The 15,975-nt window shown below is 42.1% G+C and overlaps 1 protein-coding gene across 1 annotated transcript in view; it reads left to right on the forward strand.

Annotated features, from left to right (window-relative positions):
- Positions 1–4,335: 4,335 nt before the first annotated feature.
- The window catches only part of CYFIP1 (cytoplasmic FMR1 interacting protein 1), a 76,045-nt gene continuing 64,405 nt past the window's right edge, over positions 4,336–15,975 (forward strand). The window contains exon 1 of the mRNA XM_033053449.2: positions 4,336–4,440. The gene's annotated coding sequence lies outside the window, so the exon portion shown is untranslated. The remainder of the gene's footprint in view (positions 4,441–15,975) is intronic.

Below are 15,975 nucleotides of genomic sequence, written 5' to 3' on the forward strand. Positions count from 1 at the left end.
TGGCACCAGGACCTTTCCATCGGTTCCCTGGCAGTTGTTAAAACGGTAATTTACTAGTTTGGAGAAAAAAAGTGTTTTATGTGAGATATGGGGTATTTTAGCTATATATTTACTCAGATTTCCTTGTAACATTTCCTGTTTTCTTTACAGGGCAGTGTTATTACTTGGATTCTGTCCTGAATCCATTCCTTTTGGACAATTTTTGACCTTACTTTCAAATTCCTGTTTTTTGTCAGTTATTTCTGAATTAATTCGGATCTTAACTTTTGGATAATTTTCCTTTTTGTTAGAGGAGACCCAACGTTTGAATATGCTTTACTTGCACTTCTGGAATTTCAAGTAAGCAATTTTAGAGACGTTAGGAAAGTAATGTAATCTATTCCATGTATGTATAGAATCAAAGGACTTCTGTCATCGTCTATTGTTTTGTGAATTGTCAAGTTTAGCTAAAGGAAAGCATAAAACACCCAGCAAGGCATATAGAAACAGAACTTTCTAAGCTTCTAAGGGGGTATAAAATTCTTTGAGAAATTTCACAATTTTACAATTGCATTTCTGCCTTTATTTGTTCTCATTAACTTCTGGATGCAGAAGCCCTTATCTGACTTGTTACTTTTCTGTCTTCTTGTTTTTTCCTGTGGGTTTCTGTTATCTCTAAGTCACATTTTTGCACTGATTTAGTAGATTCTCCAGAGCTTTCTCTGCTGTTTAGCTTTAATAACCCCTAATTAAACACTGTGTCCTTGAGGACCTTTGTTTGTGTCAAACTCTTGGTATAAAAAAAGTTAGCAACCAGTCGTTGATCGGATGGTTTCCATGGGAGCATGGATTAAAGATAGCAATGCTAAATTAAAGGCTGATTAAAAATATAAAAAAAATTCTCCAGCATGCCTTTTAATCTTACTTACTAAAGATTTTGAAGTTTTTCAGCTTTCCTCTTGTACTACTTTGCACTTACAGAAAAGCCTTTCCTCACTGATTGCATTGGTATTTGCTGGCTGCTGTAGTGTCTTGTTGCTGTCCTGTCATCAGGGCCATTACCCATCATGAATTCGCAAATACCTTTCTGTGTCAGGTCATGACAGTTTTTCTGCATTTTTTATGAGGATGAAAAATCTTTGAACTCAGCGGGTAAGAAAAATTAAATTAATAGCTAGATATGTTGTTAAGCTTAAACACCAAAGTATCTGCAAAACCAGAGAGTAACATCACCTTCTTAGACATAGTAGACACCCAGTGGCAGAACCACAAGATTCCTGTTGAAGTTTTCAGGCTACTGTGGAATGAAACTCTTCTATGTAATCCTGTGGGCTCCTGGAAAAGATTCTTTCATTGCCTTTGGATAAATACTTAAAAGCTCAAAGAAGAAAAGTAAAAATAATGTGAAATTAGCTGGAATTCAGGAAGTACACCTATGGCTGTCCTGTAGCATAGTGCTTTGAACAAAGGGTTTATCCAGTCTTCAGACAATTGCATTAAGCTGGTTACTACTTTATTATTTGATACTTGTGTGATTTAGGTACAGGGTACATAAATTGCCAGGAGCATGATTCATTACTGTTGCAGATCTTGCTGAAGATTGTTGACAGGCATGGGTTAAAATCCAGTTACAATAAATTCCACCCAAGAAAGGATCTCAAACGACCATTAAATCTGACCTGATAAAAACCACACCTAACTTCTAGAGGCTAGGGTATCAATTAGTGGCTTGATTGTAGATATATGTATCTTTAGCTACATCTAGAAGGCCTCAGTTCAGTGTGGCAGGGATAATTGAGAAGGGTGAATACAGCAGAGGGAGAAGCAGGTCATGGAGACCTGCTGAACATTTTAAATCAAGTACTGTCACTACACTACTTAAGTTCCACTAAAGTTGAAAAAGCAGGGAGTTGTGGGGACATTACAGACTTAAATCAGGTGTCTGGAATAGTATTAGGGGTCACTTAAAATGGTTGTGATGGGCATGCCACATGTTACATGAGACCATAGATATTCAGATGGTAAAATGGGATTGTCATCTAATTCCTATATCAAATAATAGGACAAAAACCCAACATAAATCTTGAGTAGCTGGAGTAGCTGTGTACCATCATCTACTTTTTTTATATGACCTTATGGGTTGTTAAAAGCTGGTGTATAGGAATGCTAGTAAAAAGCAGATTGCCCTAGCAGTGGGGAAGCAGCTCCTTTGCCCACTCAGTTATTTAGATGGAGATAGCAAGATCTGGGGCGTCTGCCAGTCGTTAGGACAAGCTGTTTTTTCCTGGACAGGATGGTGCCTGTTGGCAGTCTTGCTTTCATACAAAGCAGCTGCTCCTGCTGGCATCAGCTGGCTTTCAGCAAGTAGAGGAGCCACAGTGGTGGTTTTGCTTGGTGCAGACTGGCAGACTATGAAGTATTGCCCATGTGGGGGCAAGCTGCTGTTGATCAGATCTCATGGGGAGCATTCGACTTTGCTGTCCTTGCTGCTCTGTTGTGGCCCGGTAACAGATGTCTCATTGCTGATGTAGGCCGAGTGGTTGCATTAAGACAAGGCTGTTCTGAATTTGCACTTGCTCAGGACAAGGAAACAAAACGAATCCCGCTTTACAAAGGTGAGTAATTTACTTAAAGCTCCTTGTCCCAAGCAGAGTTTGCAGAAAAGGGTGTAGGATGGATGGCACTGGAGACAATCAGGTGTCACTTTAGAAATAGAAGCATCCACCTCTGGTTGTATTTTGCACTTTTGCTTGAGCTGGGTTAAGAAGTTAGGCTGATAAGGAGCTGTGATGGTTGAAATGAACTGAAGTGAATTCATTTGGTATATGCATTCAAAAATGTTTATGAATACATACAGACAGAAGAATAGCAGCAATGTCCTAGAAAATTAATTGCTTTGTAGAAAATACTGTGTTGCAGTACTTGGAAAAAAACATGGCTATGAAGATGTGTCTGTGATACGATGAAATGGTAATGATAACATTTTGCAACGATCATAACTTCTCCACAAGCTGTGGAAATTCTTGATATGGAAAAGGTGGAATAATTGAATTAGATCATACTTGAAATAGTGAAAAGGGGGAGTCTAGGGCATTATCCCCACTCTTCACTGGCTTTCTTGTAGATGCTATTACAAAAAGGTTATTTAAAGAAACTTGAAGCAGTGCGAACTTTTGGGGAAAAATCCAACAATAATTGAAGTAAAGCACTAATTATTCTGTTCTCAGCACAAGAACCATTAATAGCACAGTGTCCCCTGAACAGCTGTTGAAAACAGAGACTTAGAAGTGCTTGCTTCGGCAACAGTGTGCAGTTTGATTATGATTAGAGAGGGTTTTCAAGAGTAGACAAAATGTTGGATGCAACTTAAAGCAGACAAATATACAGGCAAATAGGCTTTGATGAAAAATTGTTTGGAAGTTCCCTTCCTCTCAGGTGACTGTTCCCTTTGTGGAGTAGTTTGTGGATTCCCTCTGCCATAAAATAGTGGCTGGAAAGAGCAATTTTTACAAGCTTCCACGAAAAAAGAACAGGCAGTTTGATTTTGTGGTGCAGTGTCAAGTTTATTAAATGGAATCTTGAACAAATAAGTGAAGCTGAACTTCAGTTTGAGAACACTGCATGGAAAACGTTAAGAAAACTTAAAAATGAGAAAGTACTTGTGTTTGGTGTCGCTTACAGGAAAATTAAAGTGGGAGGTTGTCAAACAGCAACCTGCCTGGTTTTTATGGTTTTAATGAAGTGTGGTTATTTCGGATACAAATACCACAGATACGTGGCATCCTCTGCAGGATGTTTAAAGGGGCTTCCCACGCGATCCCTTTTGGTTTTGTAAGGCTAGGTTTTTCATCCTTACGGCTGCTGCCTTTCCCTCGCCGTGGTAGCAAAGCTGTGGAGTGGGAAGCCCCGCCAGTGACCTGTTAGTGCCGACCCCGGTGCCCCTGGGGCGCTGGTTTTCTCTGCGGTGGTGCTGGGGCGGGCGCCGGATGGCACCGTCTGGGGTTGGTACGAGTGGGCACAGTCGTCCTGGGCGTAGATTTGTGTTCCGAGAGACAGATTGCCCCGTGTACAGGGCACAGAAAAAGTCGCTTTCATTAAAAGCAAAGGGCCAGTCCAGGACGCAGCTCCGCCGCCTGCGGCAGCTCCGGGATTACTCCCGGCTCCCCGGGAGGAGGAGGAGCCGGAGCCGGAGCCTGCCGGGGGCGGGAAGGGGCGGCAGGTTTGGGATGAGGGGGAGGGAGGAGGAGCTGGAGCGGCAGGAAGGGTGTTTCCCTGCGCAACTCCCGGCTGAAGTGACTCACACAGGAAACTCCCTGCCAGGCGCGGCCCAGGAGCGGAGCCGCCGGGCCGACGCGACCCTCGGCGGCCGGGCCGAGCGGAGCCCCGGGCGGACGGACAGACAGACGGACGGGCTCCTCCCGCCGCCGGGCAGCGCCGCTCCCGGGAGCCGGCGGAGAGCGGGTGAGCAGCGCTTCCCAGGCCCGCCCGGGCGCCTTCGCCCCCTCCCCCGAATTCGGGCTCTTGGTCTGCGGGGCCGGGCGCCCCCGCCGCTTCCCCTCGCTGGTCACCGGGAGCCCCGTACTCATATTCGGGGTGTGTTTATCCGCCCGGTGTCCGGCGCTGCCCGGAGCCGGGGGCTGCGGCGGGGGTCCCGCTGCTCGGGCGGTGCCGGGGCCGCGGCGGGGAGGGCCGTGCGGAGCCATGGCCGGGCGCTGTGGGCTGCGGGCAGGCGGCCGTGCCCTCAGGCGGGGCGCGTTGCCGAAAAGCCATTTCTGGGTTTTATTTCTGGGTGTAAGGTTTAGCTTGTTCTCTCTCATGCGTGGCCTGTGTCTCTGCAGCGCTGGAGTGGTCAGAGTTCTGCCTCCCAGGCTTAGAGTTTGCTAGATGGGGAAAAAATAAAAGTAACCCTATGCAGCTTCATCTCCCCCTTCAGAGGGAGGTAATCTATAGTGTCTGTCCAAGGACGTGGAATAACTTCCTCATGAGGAACTTGAGAATTATCCAGTAAAAATAACTATGGTGTAGTGACAGCAACACTGTAAGCTTGAAAATCCCCAGATGGGTGATCTACCATCCCATCCCTCCTCTCTAGTGGGCAAAGGTGAAGACAGACATGCACTTCATCTATTGAGTATTCCTGTAATTCAGCAACATCTCTACTGATTTTGTGCCTTTCAGTAGTCTCTTGTTGCCCTGATTTTTATTCCTGCGCTGTTTGATGGCAGGTCGAAGTAGCATTTAGACGCCTAGATGGTTGTTTGTGCCAGGAAGGCTGTTGGGAGGAAGTTGTCTTTGTGGGATGTCGCCAGTCTGCCTGAAGTGCTGGCTGGAGAACGTGTATTGGAGGAGGAGGAAAGCTAGCTGGAGGAATTTCTTCTTAATTAGAAGGTCATGCCAGCCTTTTCTGTAAACTGTGGGAAATGGAAAGCTTAGGCTAATGAGCGACTCCAGTCCTTATTGCATTCCAGTTACTTATTTGACATAACTTTATTATAATAAGCTTACTGAACATGTACACATGCAGTGTTGTGTAGTGTTTCCTTAAAAATTGAATTTCTAATAATACTGTAATGCAATTTGGCAATCTCTGAATTATGTTTTTATTAATTGTACCTAAACTGTTTTATGTTCAGAGAATGTCTGAGCTATATAATTGAAAAACCATTGCTATTCCTTATTAAGTTCTGATTCTCGACTTAAATTAAGTCCTACTTTTACTTTTAAAAAAGTTTTTCAGCTTCTGTAAACACGAAGTTTCTCCTGTTCTACTGTAAAAGCTTTCTTTACACTAGTGTTAAAGCTTCTCTTTAAGCTTTCCCAGGCAACTGGTCTGTGAAGTCTGGCTGGTGTAGGCAGCCAGTTGTCTCTGTAGCTGCCAGGAAGGAGGAGGAGGAATTTTGAAGAAGTCTGTACAGCATTGAGAAGGCTTAACCCCAGTATCATCAAAGCTTGCTTGGCTTAGATTTTTTTTTTTTAAATAAGGGCTATGTACTTGATGGAATGTCTCTAACGTACTTTGGTTTTCAGATTGTCACAGCTAGTTTATGTATTCTGAGAATAAACATCTCTGAGGCTTAGAAAAACACCAAAATACTCCCACCCCCCAGCATCCCTGCTTGAAGATGGGGAAAGGCTTTGTTTTGTTTGCAGGTCTTGGGTTTTTCTTTTTTTTTTGAGGGTCCTGATTCAGAGAGTGGAGTGGAGTCTGAAATATGCCCAGATCTGCTAATCTAGAACTTCTGCCATAACAGATACCACAGCATTCAAACTTAAATGGAGCAAAATTGTCTAAGTTGTTTAATTTGGTTTTTTATTTTTTTTACGTTTTATAAGAAAGGAAGTGTTCCAGAAACAATTCAGACTTTTCAGTTTTTAACTTCTGAATGTTTGAAATATTAAAAAAGCTCATAGTCCTTTAGTGATGTACCTATAATATTAAAAGTATTCCTTAACAAAATTCTTACTTCTTCGGTTTACTTTAGGTGGAAATTGTCCTCTGCGCTTAAACCAACAGATTCTCTTGATCCATTATGCTGACTTTGTTGCATAATTAAGTAATTGCCAGAAATATGTAAGAGATATGTGTTCCATGTTAGATGTTTGTCTGTGTGTGCTTTGTTTATGCATTCTGGGAGAGAATTGCCTTGGAAGGTGACTTGTTCCCAAGGCCAACTGATTTTTATTTTTAAATTTGTTTCTTGAAGGTTTCCAAGATATGCAGTTTGAGGTAGAAAATTCAGAGTGGTTGAAATTGAGCTGCAAGGTTAGAACAAAAAGATGGAGCAAAAAATCCCAAAGAAGCTCTTTTTTGTGGAAACAGTTGTATTCATCCTCTGACCTGAAAGCTGCTAGAACTGCTTGCAATGCTACACAAGAGAAAATTAATTTTAATATAATTTCCATGCCTATTTTTGTGCATATCAAGTGGGTTTCATTTTACAGTTTTTGCCCTGTGTTCTCTGGGCAAGTTCTTCAAGTGGTTCCATTGCTGTACCAACAAGTAAAGTGAACTTGGATGCTGGGCAGCAGGTTTTACCCTGCTGAGTCGGAAGTCATCTGTGCGATTGACTTCACTCCTCTCGAAACAGTGACTGTGTGGGCTTCTGAATTTCCACTGTTTATACATTTCAAAATAACTGCAGCTACTATGGCAAGCCCCAACTTAATAAGCAATTATGCTTGAACCAAGTAAAGTGCTTGTTTACCTAGGGATGTTGCAGGAGCTTGGCACAACCCAGGCGAGAGTGGCCAGTGAAGTGGTTCGAGGTGGATCCATCCATGCGTGTGGGACTGTGATTCATTTAAACAGTCCGCAGCTTCCCTGTGAAAGTTCTCAGGGAAAGAGGCAAAGAGGGGAGAGTAAATGTAACAGAACTGTACATTTTTGATCAGTCATATACCTTGTTACAAATGACCTCTGACAGACTTTGCTCTTGAAGGTCATCATGCTGCTTTTTGACTACACTGTTATCTGTTTATACAACAAGTAAAAGCCACCCATCCTTGTCTTGATTTTTAAGCAGAACTGAAACAGTAAAATGAAAGAAGGACATTTCAACATTATGAAATATGATTGTCAACGTACAAAAAGTCACAGAGAGCTTGGTAATGGTGCTTTACATTTTAAGCTACATACGTCAGTTCAGGATTCTTTACTGCACGTCTGCCCTTAGAAGCTGACATTAGTAGGGCTCGGGGGCACACTTTGCTGTGTAATACTGATAACAGAGTGCGTATTGATTTGCTTTGTTAAAACGTAATTCCATTAATCCACATCACTGCCTTTCTGGTGGTAAAATTAATGTATGATGCATTGATGAGGCTTGCTACAAGAAGACAGAGGTTGCAAAATAGCAGTTAATCTTTCTATCACTTGGCACCAAACATGTTTTATGATATTTTGGGTAGCTCCTTATCTCTTGTAAAAGCACTGGCAAAAATCCTGAAGCTTGTTTTCTTCATAAGACTTAAAAGATTTTTCTCTGTGTCAGTATGTACTGTTTGCTATCTACCTCTACTATGTCTGGTAGTGTGTATATTTGTGAAGAAAATCCTGTATTCACACACTACAATGTTTTGGGGGAAAAGTGGCTATTTTGGACTTAAACTGTTGGAAGTAGAGTTGTGGTAAAGGTTGGTATGACACAAATAATCATCAGGCATTTGCCATCTCAGAAGAAACCCCCTTTCCCTCAGGCTGACCGTCAGCAGACAGCAAGTGAATTTATAGCTGTGTAGCCTTTCTGCAGAAAGACCATTGTGGGAGAGGTGATGTAAGGTTGTGGGCAGCCAGGTTGAGCCCAGATCTGGCTTGGGGTGTTGTAGAGGGAGCCCATGTCTTCAAGCCTTCCCAGCTGGGAGATGGTGGTGATCCCTGCTTTTGAGGGGCAGCACTTGTGTCCTGCTGCTGTATCCCTTCTCCACATTTTCTGTACCTGTTTCATTCTGCCAGACCTCAGCTCCTGCTGGAAGGGATCCCAGCAGGGCACCAGTCCTCAGGGAGGACTCTCGGGTTGGAAATCACTTCATTGTTAAATTAGCTGGCTGCTGGGCACCCCCGCTGTGTGGGACTTAGCCAGCTGTGGTCTGCTGTAGATTTGCAGCTCTCTTAGTCATGCAATGAGGTCCCTGCTATACTCTTCTCAGTGACTACAGAGAAGTGAAGGTGAACACGGTAGTTATTCAGCTGGATGGTTGTTCTGTGATTCTCTCTGTGTGTGTTGCCAGGACAGATGCTCTGGCCTAGGCAGAGCTTAAAGTGAGTGTCCTCCACAAGAATGGACTGTCTATGTGTTAACTTTAGTAAAACTTTTCTTATTCAAGTGGTCAGGTGTCACTTGTGGAATTGGCACTTCTGTTTTTGCTTTCATCAGAGGTAAATGCCAGGGCAACAGGCTGTGGTGTCCTCCTTTTCCCAGTTTGTGAGTGCTCCCAGCTTACAAAGTGGAGTGGGGTATTTGTGGGGTGAAGTTCTATGATTTGTCTTTGCTTGAGCCAAATACTGGGAGACTTTCTCAGTTTAACAGTCTGCCTTTCAGCATGCCTTAGACATGGCTGATTTTTGCAGGTCTGCTTTCTGGCAGTGTTGGTCAGGAGGTAACAGAGTGACAAATAAACTTTTTAAAGCCAATAATTACTCATTTGGTGGAAAAAAATGCCATTCCTCCTTCTTCTCCCTCTACTGAAAGGCATCTTAAGAATTCAGGCAGTGTATAGACTCATTTGCAGAGAGATGACAGTCTCAGCAAATGATTAGCAGGGTTGAGTCTCAGTAATGTTCTTAAGCATTACTTTATTCTAAAGTAAAAAGAAAAAATTAAATGGTGCTTTTGGTTTTAGAAACAAATAGATTTAAAAACCATACTTGGTTTTATGTTAGGACATGAGTCTCAAGAATTGACATACTAAGTAACATTTCAGCTGTGCAAATGACACAAGGTGCTTTTGGAGATGCTTGCTTTATACACTACACCTATACAAGAGATGTGTTTCCAGGGTTTAGATAAAAATATGTTCTGTACTTCACTTTAAAATACTTTAATTCTGATAGAGACATGGACATTTGTTGACAGGAAATAAAAATGCTGTTGACCTGAAGCTATTTATAGCCTTCTTTTGGTATAACTCAAATTATTTTAAGTGGGTTCAGTGATGTAAAATCAATAAGGAGAGTACACTGAATTATAGATTCTGGATGTGAAGTTCAGGCCAACTGTCATGATAGATGTGAATGTTTGTCAGGTGATATCTGAAGTAAAGCTTTGGATGAATTTTCATTGAAACTGCATGTTTTCTTGTATAAAATACTACAAATGATGAGCTTCTTCTGAGGAAAAAGAGGGCTTAAGAAACTAAAATTTATTTATTTTTGTTTTCTACTCTGTCCCATACCATTTCCTTAGTTTTTTTTTTTTTAAGAGAACTATTAAACCATGATTTACTTCTTGTGTGATTCACTCTCTCCTCACAGAAATGCACATAGTGGTAGATTTTTTTTAACAGCTTCTGAAACCTGTTGGTTTGGGGGTGTTTTTGTTTCCTTTTTAAATACCATGATCTTGCAAAGTTGAATATAATTATTTTACTGATTTAGATAATAAATAAAGAAACTACTTTTAAGCATGGATAGTACAAATTTGCTTAAAATATCTTCCAACTTACTTTTCAGATCAGGATGTATAATTTTTTTTCCAAGTGGAGAGTGTTGTGTTGTTGACTTCCCACATACCTACCAGTATAGAGAAGGAGTGGGAATGACTGCAGATATCCTCTCTTTTGGAGTAATTTTTATTGAAGCCTTTGTTCAATTTTTAAACTCAAACTAAGGCAACACTGAAGCCAGAGCTTCAGCTGCAGGCTTGCATAGAAAAACCCACTGAATATAATTAATGTCTGTTGTGTCATTGGGGGCATATGCCGTAAGATGGAGCTGCATGTAAAATGCAGAGGCACTGTGGAAGGGAGACCTGGGGGGCTGCCCTGCCTGGGCAGCTGCCCCCAGCGGTGGTGGGTGGGTGTCCTTCCACAGGCAGGGGTGTTGCCAAGCAGACTCCCCTGAGAAGCTGTAAGACTGACCCTGGAGCAGCCATCTGTGTAACTGGGCTAAGGAACAGAGTGCCGTCCTCCCCTGGGAAAACAAGGTTGTTTTTCTGTATTTTTCTTCAAGCTTGTGAAATAAAAGTACGGAATTCACATGCTTTATCAGGAACTGTAGTGATAGGACAAGAAATAATGGGTTCAAACTGAAAGAGATGGAATTTAGCTAAAATATATGGAAAAAATTATTGACTGTGAGGGTGGTGAGGCACTGGGACAGGTTACCCAGAGAAGCTGTGGGTGCCCCATCCCTGGAAGTGTTCAAGGCCAGGTTCGATGGGGCTTTGAGCAACCTGGTCTAGTGGAAGGTGTCCCTACCCATGGCACGCAGGACAAACTGTATGGTCTTTAAGGTCCTTTTCAACCAAAGCCATTCTGTGAGTCTAAATAAACAGTTTTTCTAAGGCTGAAGGGTTTTGTTGTTGTTTAGATGGAAATCTAAAGATTCCAGACTCCTGTCTTTCTCTCCATCTTTGAGGCTCATCTCTTTTACCTGTAGCATGACAGTCCTCCATCCACTGGGGTGCTCAGTTCCCCATGCCCCGCTTCTTTCAGCCCATGTACACAGGTGTGCCCTTTTTGATTAAAGTATCAGCACTCTCTTTGCACCAGACACCAAGGACAGCCACTGAAGCCCATGCTGGGCAGGTATGAGCAATCTGTGATGGAAGACTTCATCCTGAGCCATGCCAGGCTAATTCCATGTGAACTTACTGTCCTTTCTGGGGTGGTTATTGCTTTTACTGCTCCTTTTCTCATTCTTTGCACTACGTTCACAGTGGGAATGTTATCTTTGCTTAGAAGTGAGAGGACTTTTCACAACTGTAGTTGTAGTTTTCACATGCTGTGTTGTGCTTCTGTGCTAAACTTCTGTGCAGCACTGCTTCCACCACCCGTGCAGCAGCAGGATCAGTGACAAGTACAGAAGAAATGCTTGTTGAGAACAGCTGCAGGAGAGAGCAGCATCAGCAGAATGCAAAAATGGCAGCAAATGGAGAAGATTAAAAAGTGGTATGGAGGAATGAACTGGGTGAGAGGAAAAGAACGCAAAAAAAGAGAAGCGGGGGAGGGAGTTGGTCAGGAAGGTGAAATGGTGCAGTTCAAAGGTGTAATACCAGAGAATATTAATAGGGTAAGGCAAGTAAGTGTAGCAAGACAGATCTCAGCACACCTAACCTAGAATGAAACAAAGCTTAAATCTCTAACTTCATTGCAGTTTGAAGAGAGGTCAGATATTGCAGAGGTGGGTTCATTCTGTACATTAGTTATTTCACTCAGAGCTAACTCAGTTTTGTGTGAATTTACTAGTAAATCAGCACAAACCCTCTCAGTCATCTAGCTCCATCAACAGTGGATGTTTTTTTTATTTTACATTTGTGACATCTTGGGCTTCAGACTTAGTTTCACAGATAAAGCAAACCAAACAAAACACTTCTGTGAATTCTTGTAGCACAAGTGCCATTGCAGAGGGAGGTTGCATCCTGCAGGATAAACTTCAGAGACAGGCCCTCCCTCCTTGTTCATCTAAGTGGGATACTTTTGGATGAAATTTTAGAGGCTTAGCCTTCTTCCATCACAATGGATTCTCAAAATAAGTGGAATGAGCAGAATTAATTTTTCATCATTGTGTGTCCTCTGCTTGAGCTTCCTACAGAGGGATAGTGTTTCACCCTATATTTTAACATTAGGAAGTTGTATCTCTCTTCCAAAGCTTCAAGATGTGAAATGATGCTGCAGATTCATAGTACTGACCAGGCTGCCCTTTGAAATACCTGGTTGCTACTTGCTGCAGCAGCATCATCATCCGCAGTAGATGCTGCTGCTGTAGAATTAGTATGTGCTCATCTATATGCTTCTGCTGGCTGCTAACACGGCAGGAAAAGATAAATTCACTCTTGTGGTGCCTTGCTAGCAAAAATATAGTGACTCCAGCTGGTGCTGTGATACAGGAGTGCTGAGGTTGCACTATGTTCTCTAGTTGTGGGAGAGTTTTCTTACTGATACTGTAAAAAGGAGTAGTTAGTAGACATACAGGTGGTGGCAGGCATCCAAAAAGGCAATTCTGGACTACCATGACTTACCAGTCGTGATCTAGGCTTCATCCAAAGAGCCTCAGTCTCCCCCATTCCTAACCTGCTGTGGTCATGTCAGACCTTCCTTTTGTTGGAAAGTGCTTGTTTTAATCCAGGATATTGAAAGGGAAGTTACTTGACAAGCATAACCAATTGTCCTCTGAGTCCTGGTGGTCAGTGTGTCAGCAAGTGATTTCAGCTCCATGACAGCATCCTTAGCAGCATTGTCCTTGTGACCTTGATTATCCTGTGGGAGGAATGGTACTGACTCACTGAAGTGTGGCTTTTACATTGCATTAATGGTGCTGCTGTAGCTTATTGATACTGCCCAGACCTCCGTTTTCCGGGTGATAAGTCTGGTGTATCACTGAGCACTTGAACCTTGCTTGCAGACTTGTAGCACTGGCATTGCTTATGTGAAGAGATGGAAGGGATGGTCATTGCTTTTTGGGATGTTTCTCTGCAGGCTGGACAGCAGCAGTGCAGATTGTGTGAAAAATTCACATGTGTCTAAACAAAGAACATTTCATTTAGGAAGCTGAGATTTTCTTTGAAAAAAATAAAAATCCATTTTGTTAACCTGATGGTCTTCCCCAGTCTGTGCCTGCTTTTGGAAACCTGCAGTTATTGTGAACCGCATCATGCTATAGGAGTCTAATATTAAATTAATTGTCTCTATTATATGGCCATTCTTCTGGGACTCACTGTGATGTTTGGATGGGATAATACACTGCTGGAATTTATTCTCTTTTTCACGTATTAAACCTTTTTTTAAATTCCATTTGCAGATGTATTTTTGAAAGCTTAGCAGTATGTCAAATCTCTTGCACAAAGGACTGTCAGCTGCTGTTTGCTTTCTTCTGTCTTTTACTTTAATCAGGCAGGCCAGTAAATGATGTGAAAAGCATTTTTCTTTGCTCCTTCAGCTTATGCAAATCTGTTGCTTAGGAACGGAAAGGAGCTCCAGTCCCAAAAGGAGCATCTTAGGCTGATCCGCTTGGCAAAAAGGCAGATTGTGCTGTCCAGAGCACAGGAAAAGAGCATTCAAACAGAGGAGATCCATAGTGTTGCTACTTGCTGAAGTGCTTTAGCTATCAGTGTGTTAAAATGTTATCTGCTCAGTCTGAGTTGATAGGTAAGCAGTTGAAGGGCTGAGTTTGAAATTTAATTAAAATAGAACTAAAAGGGAGTTTGTGAGAGAGTTCTTGGAGGTTTAAAATAAAAATTATTATTTTTCTAATTGCTGTACTGTTCTTGGAAGAGAAAATCCATTCCTTTTGTTCTCTTTCTGTTACAAGGGCCCTTTGTGATTGGAATCTCATGATTTAAATTGAGTAGGAACATTACACGGAATATTGAATCAAATTTTCATAACAGAAAAAAAATTTAATTGATTTTCTGCAAACCGGTAGCATAGAAAAATGGCACAATGGGACTGAAGAAACGTGGAAATGTTGTGGTGCTATAGGGGTAAAACTGCTGCTGCTGTGCCGACCAGTTCTTTTCTTGTGGGAGTGTTGTCATTAGTTGCTGTGGGGTTTACTGAGGTTGGTCCTGAAGACCCCAGGTCTGCAGGCCAGTCAATCATCTTCTTAAATATACTTTCATTTGAATTTCTTTCCTTCAGTATGTGGACTGTGGAATATCTTTGCTTCTCTTTTTTATTTTTTTCCCTTTTTTTTTTTTTGTAAATAGTATTTTCTCCCTCTTTAACTGAAGCACGTAAATTTTTCTTGATTTTCATCACAGAATTCTGTCCTTTTAAGTAGGGTAATCTTTGATTTATTTATTTATGCAAAAGGAATTTAAATCATTTATTAATATTTATGTTAATATATAATAATTTCTTTTAGGTAAAAATCACTCATGGGGATACACAGTTCAATTAATGGATTGTACGGCAATTTTAGTCTTCAGTGTCCATGATAGTATATTTTAATTTAAGATTCAAAGATTCTGCTTTTGCAGACTTGGGAAAGAAGAGAGGCAATGTCAAAGGAAGTTGCTGTTTAAAGTGCAGACATGCTTCCTCTTTGTCTTATTTTGAGCTTGGGAACATGTACAAGCACTTGGAGATCAAATGCATCTATTTAAAAACAAAATGTGTCCAGTGGACTGCAAAAAGGCATAGGGCATCCCCTCCCAATGTAATTTTTCAGTCAAATGAAACACTATTTTCATCTGCAAAGTTAGAAAATATTCAAAAATTTCTGAATTCCAGCAATTTTTTATCATTGGAACTCCACCTTCATTAACTCACGCTTTGGCATGATCCCTCTCCATATTTTTAATATGAAATAATTATTTTCCACTTAAAATTGCAGTGTTGGAGAGCTTTTTTGGGTTATGTAGGGAATGCTCTTACCAAAATCAATTCCCTGGGTGCCCCAAAACACCTCTGCTTCTTCCTTGGGCTGCATTCGTGAACTAATTTGTTTGTGTTTTATTGCTGTTATGCTGGTTTCTAGGGCACACACTGTCCTGGGTGCAGCTGGAGGTGGGGGGTGCTGAGCACATCTGCTTGTCTCACTCACAGGTCTCCAGAATATTCTGTGGTAACTTCTCTTGCCATGGGGAAAGAGAGAGAAACTCTGCTTGAGCGGGTCAGGCTTTGCTGATCCCAGCTCAGAGCGTAGTGCAAGGCCCCTGGCTGCAAGCTGCAGCCCAGAACTGCTGATCCAACCCTTTGTGACCAGGGGCCCCAAACTCTCCTCTCCAGGGCTGGGAACTTGCCCTGCAGTTTGATGACCATAGGATATGTTTTTCCTGAGCTGTTTCAGGCTGTTTGAAGTGTAACTATCTGCATTTTGATTGGATGTATGCTACGTTTAAACTCAGTTTTCTGTGAGCTGAGTTACATGGAGTTAAAAGACATGGAGATTTTTATGTTTGTTTGTTTTTTTCCCTTTCCAGAGGTGCATTTAAGATACTGGTAATAGTATGTAGTATGGTGATGTAAGATCAATGCTGATATTCCTCTGACTCTTCTCACCCTGACATTCAGCAGTGACTCAAATCTTTGCATGTTCGGCTCTTCCCACGTGCCTGGCCAGCTGCTGTCAGAGGTGCTGGGATGGATGTGTCTTTTGGGGCAAGGAGGGAGAGGGTCTGTACAAAAGAGCAGCAGAAGTTGGGCTGCTCTGAAGAGTACAGGACTCCAGGAGAGGTTTGCTCTGCTGTTACTGCCATGGGGAGGTTTGTTCGGGAGTAGATTGGACATGCCTCAGTTTACAACACCGTTTTTCAGAGTCAGTCTGAAAAGTGGGATGAATGGGGGAATTCAAGGGAATTTATTTAAACCAACACGTTTTAATCTACCCTTACGAGC

The sequence above is a fragment of the Catharus ustulatus genome, chromosome 2 (genome assembly GCF_009819885.2).
Source record: "Catharus ustulatus isolate bCatUst1 chromosome 2, bCatUst1.pri.v2, whole genome shotgun sequence".
NCBI classification, from domain to species: domain Eukaryota; kingdom Metazoa; phylum Chordata; class Aves; order Passeriformes; family Turdidae; genus Catharus; species Catharus ustulatus.